Source organism: Schistocerca piceifrons, chromosome 8 (genome assembly GCF_021461385.2).
Source record: "Schistocerca piceifrons isolate TAMUIC-IGC-003096 chromosome 8, iqSchPice1.1, whole genome shotgun sequence".
Taxonomy (NCBI): Eukaryota; Metazoa; Arthropoda; class Insecta; order Orthoptera; family Acrididae; genus Schistocerca; species Schistocerca piceifrons.
Window position 1 is genome coordinate 493,998,980 of NC_060145.1, and position 12,826 is coordinate 494,011,805.

Here is a 12,826-nt window from a genome sequence, read left to right on the forward strand (position 1 = left end):
TGAGACTCAGAATCATATAACAGTGTAGTAGCTGCTCAGTCTTATCGTGAGAAGATTATCAAAAAACTGGAATGTGTTGGTCAAGTCCAGAAGAGGATGGGCACCAGGTTGAGGAAGTTGAAACATAGTTTGTGAGACTAGAAACTTTCTCACTGTTAAACCATAAGAGGCAGGCTGACAGACAAAATGATTGATGAACTACAGCAGTATTATGGGATGTCCATTAGTAATAATACTGAGGATTTGTTCAAAATGAAGCAGTCAGTATGGACTACCTTCTTCCACAGACTGTCAACTAATGAAAAACCAGTGCACCCTCTTTGCCCTCCTGGACCTGATCCATGGCGTAATTACCACAGTGCCCAGTATTCAAACAGTTCATGCAGCCTTAAACATTCCATCCCAGCAGCAGCCGTGGATATCATGAAACCTACTTACAGAGACCTGGCAAATCTTGAATTACTGAAGAAGTGTCTGCATGGTCAGACTCAAAATCCCAATGAGTCGTTCAATAATCTTATATGGACTCGCAGACAAAAAAATGTTTTTATTGGAATGAAGACACTGAAGTGGGGGGTCAGTGACACTGTTATTGCTTTTAATGATGGCAACATTGGTAGGGTAAAAGTGCTACAGCATATGGGAATTAATCCTGGAGCAAACAGCATTAGAGAACTTGAACCGATGGATAAGGTTCGCATTGTTAAATCAGAGTATGCTGCACAATTGGCCACTAAGGAGTCTAGAAAGAAGAAAAGAAGAAAAAACCCTTGGAAAAAGATCAAGAGGATGAAATACAGTATGGTGAATGGTGCTTCTGAGTGACGAACAATAAAAAATTAAGAATATATTGAGTTACAGTCTTTTGAAACTTTAGAAGTCGTTCCTGAAAATTTACATTTTCGGTTGCAGAAATCACTTCGAGTAGAGTATTAAAAATTTTCAGGGATTAATAACATAAATATCCTCAGCCTACTGAACTAAAAGAAAAACATAAGGTTATGAAGAATTAAAATTATTTTGGATACCGTACAAGAAAGCACACGAAATTTTAACCGTGTAATTAAAAAATTGTATTTCAAAAAGCGGAGGCTGAAATGCAATTATTGTAGTTCAGTAGACTCAGAACATATAGTTTAATGTCCTGTAAAAGTTTCATGCCAATGGCTACAGTGGTTCTTGAAATACAGTGAAGCCAAGTCACTAAATTTAACATCGTTGGGATAGGGCATTCCAACTCCCGTTAATGGTTTTATTGCAATAACACTTTTACCGTAACTGTGCTTATTACTTAGCTATCGGTATTTTTGACTATGCGCAAATACACAGTATTACAAAACTAAATTTACAAAATTTGGGAGACTGTAGAGGATGGAATTCGAAACATTTTGCAATAAGGGACCTATAGCTGGAAATTGAAAATAAAGTTTCTGCAGCACTGCGCAGTTAACGCATTCGGCAGGCTAAATGAGACGCCTTAACACGGTAATTCTGGAGACCTTTATTGGGAGAAAAGCAAGTACAACAGATATTGTAAAACGAATCTGTGGGCTCGAAAGCTTCGAGTGAATGGTCGGTGTGATGACCATAAACTTGGTTAGATAATGTGCACCGATGTACCACGTTTTGTCTGTGCCATGCTTTGTCTGATTCTCTGTAAGGTTTCACACTCCCTTTTGACGCTACCAAACGCTGTAAAGATGTGGTTAGGAAGCTCAGATGCGGCTCCTACCAGCGTTGAGTAGAGAAGGGAGGATTTAGTAAAGAGGGGTGTGATCAGGGACAAAGGGCAGGGCATACATACCCTTGCAAAGTGGCCATTTGTCACTGAATCTGTCCACTAACGTATTTCAGAGGATGACATGCAAGTTCCTTTGCTGAAGCAGTTGTTCAATTACACTGCTCTGTAATCGCAGACGTGGATTAGCACCGTTAGTGGCTGTTTTCGTTTCACTATTAGTGTTTTCTGATTTTCGTATATAGTTGGTGAGAATTAGAAGACCAGAAAGCTTATAAGTTGGATGCACTGGATGAAGAATTTGCAGCTAAAAAACTGTTGAGACCTTGGCAGAGGTAGCCACACTGGTATTCCTGTCCATTCCAGCCCGCTCTCCAGGGGGGTCTGTCGGAAGAAACAGGAAATTCTTCGCAAAAGAGACGTGGCTTCCCTCAGGGCGTGTAAATGTTTCTTTAGGTCGCCACGGGATGACGTTCGGTTTGAACTTCCAGAATCCAGTTTTCTGATTGGGCTATGCAATCAATTTTCGCGGCGTCTACGTGCAGCTCATAAGGTAGAATTGTACCATGGAGTGGGAGAGGTTTTTCAGATTCTTCAAGATCTAAGGCCGTTATTAATTCGGCATAGAGAGAGAATATACGAGAGTGGGAGATTGTTTAACATCTTCACTTTAGTCTTACTGCTCAGCACTCGGAATATTTGCCAAAAATTGTCCAGCGAGTTCCTGTGTTGAAGAAAAACAGCTAAGTTCCAGAGCAGCCAGAAGGAGAACATTTCACTGTAGGATTTGGAGGTCTTCATAAAGTTTCTGTAGGGTAAACAGGTGAGGACAGGAAAGATGATTGATGAGATGAGCTTTGCTGCCTCTACATGTGTTTCCGTACTTAAGCACTAAGTGTGAAAAGAGGGCGGAAAACATGTTCTCCAGCTGCTGCTGCCGCTGGCTTCTGTATTCACGATTTGGAAAGAAGGGCCATCTTGGCACACACGGTCATCGTTCGGTCACGAAGATGATTTACTCCCTTCACGAGCCAAGTAAGCAGGTTTGAAGACATGTGTCCAGCTTGTTGCTGTCAATGCGGATTTTAGCACTTTTATGGTGTTCGCTCCTATCTTTCCGTGTACTTACCGTATTTAACTGACAACTTTTGTAGTCACTGGCCGTGTCCGCGAATTAATAATGTAAAGTTGTTTCATCCTCCCCACGCAGCTGTTAGAAGGTTATACTTTAGGGTTATCATCCCTTGCTCGTTTGCTACTGGCCCTTTATGAATGTCAGTGGGTAATTCTCTTGTTTAATGGTAATTAATATACTTTTTATAGACACCATTTGTTACCATTCATAGCTAGAAGGTTCTTCCTCCCGTTAATATCTCTGTGCGAGTGGCGCGGTTCCCATTTTAATTGGCCTATCTCTGTTAAAAATCATTTAAGGAAGATGTTTACCGCTGCGTAACAGTTTCTTTGTTTCAAATTAATTTGTGTGATACTTTGGGAAGGTTCGTCACACAGTTGGTCACCAGAGTTCTGTCCTGCGCATCCACAGTCTACAGCCACACCCTTCCAGTTACTCTCTACTTGAAATTATGTATGAGATATGTCCTGACCTGACGGTCAAAGCGTTGGAGCACCATCTGTCTGAAACCGCAAAGTACATTAGTGCGCAGTTCCAAGAGAACATCCTTCAGAACTTCTGCCAAGGTATTGTCCATAAAGTACAGATACCATGCACCGCTCAAACAATCTGGCGAGATTTGTTGCTCAGTAAGGTTTTCTCCAAGAACTCCGGGCCAAATGTTTGCTGGGAATCTCATCTGGAGTTAAAGATACCCTCTCTTGTTTACTGAGTCGTCAGTAAACGGCACAAGATCTGGGAAATTGGGGACAGCAGTACACTGTCGAAGGAATCACTGCGTGAGATTCAAAATCAGTCCGTCTCATAGTTTGGACTGGTTGACCATGGAACTCACGTGGGAAGTTGCAAGTGTGCTTGTTGTTGGATTCGCAGCTACATGTTCCATAACGTCTTCTTTTCATATTCATAGGTTCGTGTTCTTCTCCTTCCACGTGCCTGATCTGTTGGATCAGTTTCTCTTTCTCTCAATCGACGATCAAAATTGCTGGGGTGCTTGGAAGTCGCCTGAGTACCTTCCAGCGCAGAGCCGACGAGCTGCGCTGATATTCCCGCGAACTTCACCATAATACAAACGCATATCAGCAACTTCTCCAATGTGTAATTACCCTCCAGCAAGTCATAACTTAACTACAGGGCGTAAAGCACAAAAACAGAAAACTGTATATTGAATCACCTTGACTAAATGAGAGTTCATAGTGCACCGCCAACTGATGGAAGGGGTCAATAGCAGGATGGCAAACACTAAGTAAACAACTTACTGTATACAGGATCAGGCATACAACTGTAGTTGTGTGTTTACAGCCTGCCATCCGCGGCAGTAACATAACGTCAATGGATGGAAGGGGAGCTACCCAGGTCTAGTAAAGTTTTCAGAAGGACACTGCAAATTACAAAATGACTTAGACAGGATATCACTATGCTGCGAAAACTAGCACTTGTCCCTGAACAATATAAAGTGTGAGATCTTCTCGATGAGTACCAAAAAAACAGTTCTATTTCGGGTACACGATGAACAACAGAAATTTGAAGACTGTCGGTTCAACTAAATATCGTCAGTTGTACAATGATATTGTAACAGGTGCTCAATTTGTGATGTGTGTCGTCAACTCGTACATCTGTAATACGATAACAAGATGTGCAGAAGACATTGCACACACATGACACCACATAGATCGACAGATCGATAGCCACATCGAAACCTTCTGTATTTTCACCGCCATCTTGTCCACTGCACCACAGATTTGTGTTATGAGCGGTTTTCGAAGTTACTGCTACGTTTGTGAAAATTTGTGAACAATATCCAAGAAAGCCAAGAGAGCCACAAAAATGGGAACACCTCAGATCATCACAACGAGACTGCCACGCCATAAGAACAAAGTGACTGTTACAAAACATTTTCATGCAAACATCAGTCCAGCTTACAAAGTGACATCTTCTCTTACTAGGTTTTCTCTTCTTCCACAGGACAACCACAGCACGTATGAAAAGATTGTTTAACATCTGCGTGATCCTATTGTGAAATTATTTTTTAATGACATGATGAGGTATACCCTCGAAACATGTGACGCAATAAATAAATAATACATTAGTTAACAAATTTTGTGACTCGTAGCGGTAGTTAAAAACCTTTACCTAGGGATTATAATTACGAACAACTTAAACTGGAGCCTTGATTCATTCATACATAAAGTGGGGAAGACGAATCAAAGTCTGGGTTTTATTGGCTGAACGCTTGTAAGTAAGAACAGTGCCACTAAAAGGACTGCCTACACTAGGCTTGTCCGTTCTTTGCTATAGTACTGCTGCACGGTACTGAACCTTACCACATAGAACTAACAGAGAACACTGAAAAAGTTCAAAGAAGAGAGTCCCGTTTTGTATCAACACGCAATAGAGATGTCACGCATGTAATATGACGGCTAGGGTGACAGTCACTAAAGCATACGGGTTTCTCGTTGCAGTGAAATCTTTTCACAAAAATTTTAGTTACCTCCTTTCTACCTCGTATACGAAAATATTTTGTTGACGCCCAACTATATACACGGAAATGATCATCGTTCGAGAATAGAACAGTCGAAAAATTATCCAAAAGTGGTTGCGTGAACCCTCTGCCAAGCAGTAACTGTGAACTGCCGAGTAGTGATGTAGAGGTAGGTTATGAGTATCAAACAACTCCTACTATTGTAGTAATCTTATTCCACACTTCCGGCTGTAGGTTCCTTGTTGCAAAATGATACGAATTTCGTCCTCTAGAGTTTCCCAGATTTTTAAGCGTCATTGTTTAATACCTGTAAACATGCTATACCGTATTTAAAATGAATCGTAAACGGGTATATACATTGTGGTATTACGCACTACATAATATGATCCATACAAACTCGTGAGTAATTTTGCTTTATTCTGACATTTATCTTAATGGTTCGTGATTTCGGCAAACTCGTTCACCATCTCAGGCCCCACTATGAAGCACCTCCTCTTCACATGTCACGAGAGACATTAGTTACACATGTAATTTCAGCAACGATATCTTAATGATAATTTCATTTTCCAGGCCCTCTTCGGATAAAAACTACGTTTTCCTGTTAACAGTAAAACATAATGCAGATTGCTTTAAATACAATGCAACAATTGAGCAACAAAAGCTGCAAAGATACCTTCCGTTTCAAGGAAAGAAATTACTTAAGTTTTTCATGATTATTCGGAACTAGGAATTATAAATGTAATTATAGTGTAACATTTAATTCGTAACTAGAATTCTTCGAGGCCTTAGCCCTAATATGAAGATCCCAATAAGAAAGGAAGTATGAAACATAAAAGAATTTCTCTGTCGACACAACATGAAAAATATCGGAGAATTCCATTTGGTGAAATGAAGTTTATATGTGATACATAAATGAAATAATCTTTTAGTGCCTCTTGGACAAGAGTACGCTGCTCTTAATGCCGCTTAATACTTGCACAGTGATATGGATTAAGTTTTTCGCCACTTTGAGGCCCTGGGTAGTCGTTGACCAAATCAGCATCTTAGAGAAGCGGGTTGCATAGCTAGCAGTAAGTTTCCGATGACAGTCCACTCAGTGCAGTTTCCAACGTAAAATTTGCTGTATCTGTGTCGATACAATCATAACATACGTGGAAATGTAGATTCTATAACAAATACACAAAAAGCATTATTTTCTAGATAAGGAAACAGCGTTCAAAATCTGTGCAGATCAAAGTAATAACGACATTGGTTAGAAACTAACGAATTTCCTCTAAAAAAATGATAGCTCTGTTAAGTTCTCACTAGATTTTGTACACGATAATTTCTGTTGTCAACGGTATTGTCCAACGTGTCATACACGCTGTAAACCATTTTTTTAAATTTTTTGTCGTTGTTTCCTCTTTTCTTCTTCCTCACTTTGTAAGTAGCTATATATGTTATATGTGCACTATAATTAATGCAGGGGAGGTGAGCGTAAAAATTAGGGCTTTTTAAAGATCCCTCTGCAAAATGTCATTATGTATGTTTCATTGCTCTATATTTCTGAATAAAGAGTCCATTAATTACTTTGCCACAGGATGTTATTTATTAACACAATAGGATGTGAAAATACGCAGGCTCAGGCATACACCTGTAGTTATAAGCTTATATCGCTCTATCCGCAACAGTAACATAACGTCAGTGGATTGAAGGGTAGCTGCCCAGGTCTAGTAAAGTCACCACAAGATCAGTAAAACTTACGAAATGATTTTCACAATGTATGTCTACGGTACAAAAAGTAGCGCTGGTCCCTGAACAATAAAAAGTGTGAGATCTTCTAGATGAGTACTAAAAAAACCGTTCTATTTCGGATACACGATAAATTATACAGATTTGAAGGTTGTCGATTCAACTAAATACCTAGGAACAGCAATTAGGAACAACTTGAACTAAAATGATCGCATAGATAGTATGGGGAAGGCGAATCAAAGATAGCATTTTATTTGAGAACATTTATAAGATAGACCTTTTAGGTAAACTCAATGAGAAAATCTTTTAAATGAGAAAAATATCATTCTCAGTTTCTTAATTAGACTGCCTGTAAGTTGACTCCACTATATATAGCTTGAAGCAAAGCTGTTGTGCATACAGCTAACATTTGACTATGGTACCAGCAAGAAATCTAATTAGTTTCAAATATGTTTCCTTAAAGTTAAGAATAAATGGAATAGGTGATGACATGTATGCATGGAATCGGAACTCCTGGAGCAATTTGAAACATATCTCTTATGTGTATTAGTTATTATCTGGCAGAAATCAGTGTTGGTATTGCGATAAGACTCTGTGGACGTGAAAGTAACTATGTACACTACATAATTGTTAAGGCTTCGTGGCCACTTGCTGACAAACTGCCTATTGGCTTCTGTCTCAGGTTCTTAGGCCGACGTTCATCTAATGATTTTTCTGACGTTTCGCCAGCACGAGTGGCTGGCATTGTCAAAGCTTCACCCCTCCACCGCCGGCAATGGAGGGTGAAGCTTTGACAATGCCAGCCACTCGTGCTGGCGAAACGTCAGAAAAATCATTAGATGAACGTCGGCCGAAGAACCCGAGACAGAAGCCAATAGGCACTTTGTCAACTATGTACACTGATGGAAAAAAAATCGCAACACCATGTAAATGAAAGTTGGTAGGCGTGTTTGTGCATCTGAAAGATGATGGCTGTTCAAATTTAGCGCTAGTCGAATACGAGAGGCTCTAGTAGTGCCACTGTGAGTATGCGAATACCGTTTGCTTTAAATACATGCTGTATCGGTCGTGATCTATAATTACCCTTGAGATTGGACGTGGTGAGTTGATGTTAATCGAGCATGCGTATGAGACGACGAAGAAGCCATTATCAGCACTTCACTGAGTTTGAACGAGCTCCGGAAATAGGACTACGAGAGATGGATGTTCCTTCTGCGATATGCAGCAAGACTGGGCAGGCATGTAGCCAGTGCGCACGACAGTTAGCAGCGGAGTCCACAATGGTGTACCGCAGCAAAAAGACCGGGCAGCGAATGACCACGTGGCCCTACCGAGGGGGAAGACAATTTGTCAAGGCTCTGTAGCATCCTACAGCATCTGCAGCAGCAATTTGAGCAGAAACTGCCACCATAGTGGCACAAGTAGCTGTTACAAATCGTTTACTTCAAGGGTAGTCCCGGTCAGATGGCTTGTAGCGTACATTCCACTGACCCCAAACCTCCGCCATTTGCGACTTCAGTGGTGTCAAGGAGAGCTCATTGGAGTGCAGGGTGTAGGTATGTTGTGTTTTCTGATGAAAGCCTCGGTGACAGTGACGGCCATGTACTGATAATAAGGTCAGTTAAAGGGCCTGCAACATACCTGTTTACGTGCTGGACAACGCGGACCTACACCCGGAGTTGAGTTGTGACCCGGTTTGCGATTTTGTTTGACGTGAGGAGCACTTTCGTTGTTATCCCACACATACTGACAGTAAATTTGTACGTAGATCTGGTGATTCGACCTGCTATCCTGTCATTAATGAACAGTATTCACGCCGGCCGCTGTGTCCCAGCGGTTCTAGGCGCTTCGGTCTGGAATCGCGAGACAGCTACGGTCGCAGTTTCGAATCCTGCCTCGGGCTGGGATGTGTTGATGTCCTTAGGTTCGTTAGGTTTAAGTAGTTCTAAATTCTAGGGGACTGATGACTTCAGATGTTAAGTTCCATAGTGCTCAGATCCATTTGAACCATTTTTTGTATTTATAAGGTGTTTTCGTAAAGAATAACGCTCGCCCACAAACCACTGTTGTAACTCAACATGCTCTACAGAGTGTTGACGTGTTGCTACATCACCAGATCTGTCTCCAATTGACCACTTATGGGACATCATAGGACGACAACTCCAGCGTCATCCACAAACAGCATAAACCGTACCCGTACTGACCAAACAAGTGCAACGGGCATGGACCTTCATCCCACATACCGAGACCCGACACCTGTACAACACGATGTTTCACGTTTGCATGCTTGCATCCAACATTCGGAGGTTAATGTATCAGCATATCACAATGTGTTATCTCTCGCTTAAATTAACCTGAGATCTTCAATCGTTAATCACTTAAAAACGAGGGTTGGAACTTAAATAGTGGCAACTATTTGTTCACAACCGATACAAAAGAGTTACATGTTTGCACCTGTTACTGTCCTTCAAAGTAGTCACCAGCGTTGTGTAGAATCCGTTGTCTGTGATGTGGAAGGCGTAGTATACCGTTAGCAGAGCCTCTTCTCTTGATAGTGGAATTGGAGCAGTCTAAAGTTATGGTGATTCTCGTGTACAACTGTGATCGTGTTATCCAAACGCATTATGTTCCTCGACGGCAGACCGTCAATGCACAGTATTACTATTCGTTTTTCGAGCGTCACTGCAATCAGCTTTGCGAAAGAAGCGGCGACACTTGCTGTGCAACCCACCCACCATTTTGCACGACAATGAGCGGGCGCATACAGCACAAGCTGTGGCTGCTCTGTTCGGTCGATGGGACTGGGAAGTACTGTACCATCCACCATACTCCCCGGACTTCAGTACATTTTGATTTTATTCAAAACAAGAAGGAACTACTTCGTGGCATTCGCTTCAGAACGGTTCCAGAGATTCGGCTGGTAGTAGACCGCTCCATTCGCACCATCAACAGAACAGGCTCCGCTAACGGTATACTACGCCTTCCACATTGCTGGCAACGGGTTCCACACAACGCTGGTAATTACTTTGAAGGACAGTAAAAGGTGCAAACATGTAACCCTTTTGTATCGGTTGTGAATAAATAATTGCCACTATTTAATATCCAACACTCGTATGTTACCTAGACAAATGCATTCCAGAAATTTCATTTTCTACATTAAGTATTTCATTAAGTATTTTTTGATTCTGTGACTTTTTTCCGTTAGTTTATACACTCCTGGAAATGGAAAAAAGAACACATTGACACCGGTGTGTCAGACCCACCATACTTGCTCCGGACACTGCGAGAGGGCTGTACAAGCAATGATCACACGCACGGCACAGCGGACACACCAGGAACCGTGGTGTTGGCCGTCGAATGGCGCTAGCTGCGCAGCATTTGTGCACCGCCGCCGTCAGTGTCAGCCAGTTTGCCGTGGCATACGGAGCTCCATCGCAGTCTTTAACACTGGTAGCATGCCGCGACAGCGTGGACGTGAACCGTATGTGCAGTTGACGGACTTTGAGCGAGGGCGTGTAGTGGGCATGCGGGAGGCCGGGTGGACGTACCGCCGAATTGCTCAACACGTGGGGCGTGAGGTCTCCACAGTACATCGATGTTGTCGCCAGTGGTCGGCGGAAGGTGCACGTGCACGTCGACCTGGGACCGGACCGCAGCGACGCACGGATGCACGCCAAGACCGTAGGATCCTACGCAGTGCCGTAGGGGACCGCACCGCCACTTCCCAGCAAATTAGGGACACTGTTGCTCCTGGGGTATCGGCGAGGACCATTCGCAACCGTCTCCATGAAGCTGGGCTACGGTCCCGCACACCGTTAGGCCGTCTTCCGCTCACGCCCCAACATCGTGCAGCCCGCCTCCAGTGGTGTCGCGACAGGCGTGAATGGAGGGACGAATGGAGACGTGTCGTCTTCAGCGATGAGAGTCGCTTCTGCCTTGGTGCCAATGATGGTCGTATGCGTGTTTGGCGCCGTGCAGGTGAGCGCCACAATCAGGACTGCATATGACCGAGGCACACAGGGCCAACACCCGGCATCATGGTGTGGGGAGCAATCTCCTACACCGGCCGTACACCACTGGTGATCGTCGAGGGGACACTGAATAGTGCACGGTACATCCAAACCGTCATCGAACCCATCGTTCTACCATTCCTAGACCGGCAAGGGAACTTGCTGTTCCAACAGGACAATGCACGTCCGCATGTATCCCGTGCCACCCAACATGCTCTAGAAGGTGTAAGTCAACTACCCTGGCCAGCAAGATCTCCGGATCTGTCCCCTATTGAGCATGTTTGGGACTGGATGAAGCGTCGTCTCACGCGGTCTGCACGTCCAGCACGAACGCTGGTCCAACTGAGGCGCCAGGTGGAAATGGCGTGGCAAGCCGTTCCACAGGACTACATCCAGCATCTCTACGATCGTCTCCATGGGAGAATAGCAGCCTGCATTGCTGCGAAAGGTGGATATACACTGTACTAGTGCCGACATTGTGCATGCTCTGTTGCCTGTGTCTATGTGCCTGTGGTTCTGTCAGTGTGATCATGTGATGTATCTGACCCCAGGAATGTGTCAATAAAGTTTCCCCTTCCTGGGACAATGAATTCACGGTGTTCTTATTTCAATTTCCAGGAGTGTATAATGCTGTGGCACCAGCGTGATGCAGCTCTTGGCAACCAGCCAAGTACACTACTGGCCATTAAAATTGCTACACCACGATGATGACGTGCTACAGACGCGACATTGAACCGACAGGAAGAAGATGCTGTGATATGCAAATGATTAGCTTCTCAGAGCATTTACACAAGATTGGCGACGGTGGCGACACCTACAACGTGCTGACATAAGGAAAGTTTCCAACCGATTTCTCATACACAAACAGCAGTTGACCGGCGTTGCCTGGTGAAACGTTGTTGTGATGTCTCGTGTAAAGAGGAGGAATGCGTACCATCACGTTTCCGACTTTGATAAACGTCGGATTGTAGCCTATCGCGATTGCGGTTTATGGTATCACGACATTGTTCCTCGCGTTCGTCGAGATCCAATGACTGTTAACAGAATATGGAATCGGTAGGTTCAGGAGGGTAATACGGAACGCCGTGCTGGATCCCAACGGCCTCGTATCACTAGCAGTCGAGATGACAGGCATCTTATTCGTTTGGTTGTAACGGATCGTGCAGCCACGTCTCGATCCCTGAGTCAACAGATTGGGACGTTTGCAAGACAACAACCATCTGCATGAACAGTTCGACGACGTTTGCAGCAGCATGGACTATCAGCTCGGAGACCATGGCTGCGGTTACTCTTGACGCTGCATCACAGACAGGAGCGCCTGCGATGGTGTACTCAGCGACGAACCGGATGAATCCAGGTTATGTTTACAGCATCATGATGGTCGCATCCGTGTTTGGCGACATCGCAGTGAACGCCATACAGGCGTATTACCCCGCGTGATGGTATGGGGTGCCTTTGGTTACACGTCTCGGTCACCTCTTGTTCGCACTGACGGCATTTTGAACAGTGGACGTTACATTTTAGATGTGTTACGACCCGTGGCTCTACCCTCCATTCGATCCCTTCGAAACCCTATATTTCAGCAGGATAATGCACGACCGCATGTTGCAGGTCCTGTACGGGCCTTTCTGGATACAGAAAATGTTCGACTGCTGCCCTGGCCAGCACATTCTCCAGATCTCTCACCAATTGAAAACGTCTAGTCAATGGTGGCCGAGCAACTGGCTCGT